This window comes from Meleagris gallopavo, chromosome 7 (genome assembly GCF_000146605.3).
Source record: "Meleagris gallopavo isolate NT-WF06-2002-E0010 breed Aviagen turkey brand Nicholas breeding stock chromosome 7, Turkey_5.1, whole genome shotgun sequence".
NCBI lineage: Eukaryota > Metazoa > Chordata > Aves > Galliformes > Phasianidae > Meleagris > Meleagris gallopavo.
In genome coordinates, this window is record NC_015017.2 from 1771085 (window position 1) to 1772943 (window position 1859).

A 1859-nucleotide genomic window follows, 5' to 3' on the forward strand; every position below is an offset into this window, starting at 1 on the left:
CTCGCTCTTCTGCAGAAGTTGCTTATGCTTTGCAGTTGCGGTTTGGGCCCTTTTTTGTATACCTTGCCATTGACCATCTGTAGAAAAGACTCTGTGGCACTGCGCATTATCTTGGGGTTTAGGGTGAGGTTTGGACTACGAAAGGCTAAGTCACCTTCATCTTATACTACTAACCAGTTTATCTCAAAGATGATGGAATTTCTAGAAAGAAAAAACAACACATAACATCATGACAGAGGCTGAGAGCCAACATTTGCTAGTTTTGTTGCTATCCTGCCAGACTTCTGCTCAGGTTAGAGGAAATTGTTGGGAGCTCGAAGCTGGAGACTGACATTAATTGAAGCAAAATATTCCACATACCATACGTTTCTTCATAAAACCACAAGTATTTTCATCTTCCTAGAGCTTCTTTGTCCTGGCATGACACCCTTTAAGCCTCAATCCCAAAAGTCAAAGTCAAGTTTAGGTTGGGTCAAAGATTGGCAAGATCAAGATGCAGTCCTCCGAGTGTCACACCATGACTGCAAAGGCTATAAAGTCACCAAAGCTGACTGGCAAAGAGAAATGACTCAACATTTCTGTAAGAGTACTGTCACACAATGTTTTGCATCTGTAATATACAGATAGCTGGCAAAGCAGAACAAACAGCCCTCTGTCTAAAGGCCAGATAGTTAAATCATTTGTCAGCCTGCGAGTTCAAATGTCCTTATTTTACATTAGTGATGACAACCAAATGGGTAAAGGAAGCTTGACCCACTACGTGAGTTGCTCCATCTCCCCTTTCTCCAAAAGAAAATCTTGAGACAAAAAGAGTCAACCATCAGAAAGTATATCAACCTTGTCCAGGCAAAACTTGACTTGGCAAAGCTTTCAGAGCCTTTAGGTCTTGCCATGACCATATTTCATAGTACATATTATTGCCTGTAGTTCTTATTAAATCCACCAGAACATCTTCACACGCAAACCTCAGTCCCTAATCCAACACTGTGATCAAAACGTAATCCTTACAACTCATGGGAAGACCATTAAAGACCACGCTAAGACATTAGTTGTCTTAGTCCCTTCGAATGAAAGAAAGCATTTAGCACGAAGCCAGGCAGCATCTAAAAACACTGTCCTGCTATAAATCGTTACTGCTGAATCTTGTGTTTTTCCTGCTGTAAGTGAGGTAACAAGGTCATTTCTGAGAAGTTCTTAGAATTGGAATGTGGAGTTTAAAGGGCTTTGTGCTCCAGCTGACAAGGCTGTTAAAATCCACTGAACCGTTACTATTGTGTTATACACAAACTAACACATCACTGTTTATTCCTCAAAAAGGCATATGTTGCACCAAAACCAACCCAAGGAAACCACAGGGCTGCTACATCAAGACAGGAAGCAAGTAAACCTCAGTCTCAAGAGAGCTCTGGGAACTACCAGCAGTTCTCTCACTCTTCAGTTTCACGACTGTATTCCTCTAGCAAGTATTTTCCTTCTGAGTGCAGACAGTGATAGTTCTTGCTACAAGATGCACATCTGAGTGAAGCAAATGCTGTTCTCTATATAACCAAGCCTGCAGAACAGCCTGTGCAAAGAGGGCTGGACTCCAGCCTATCCAGCTTCACAGGCATCGGGCAGTGACTAGCATATCCTTTTGTCTGCAGAAATCATTTATTATCTCAGATCTTTAGTCCCAGAAATCTAACTTTCACGTATGCTAAATCTGACTTCAGCAGGATGAGCACAGCACTTCACCAGCATCTGGACATCTGGCACATCTCATTTTCCCCAGTGAACTAGCTGTTTTCTCTACTATCCCACCAAATGAAGTTCCCTGAGAACGGAGACAGATATTCTTTCTGGAATGAAAAACAATCTGG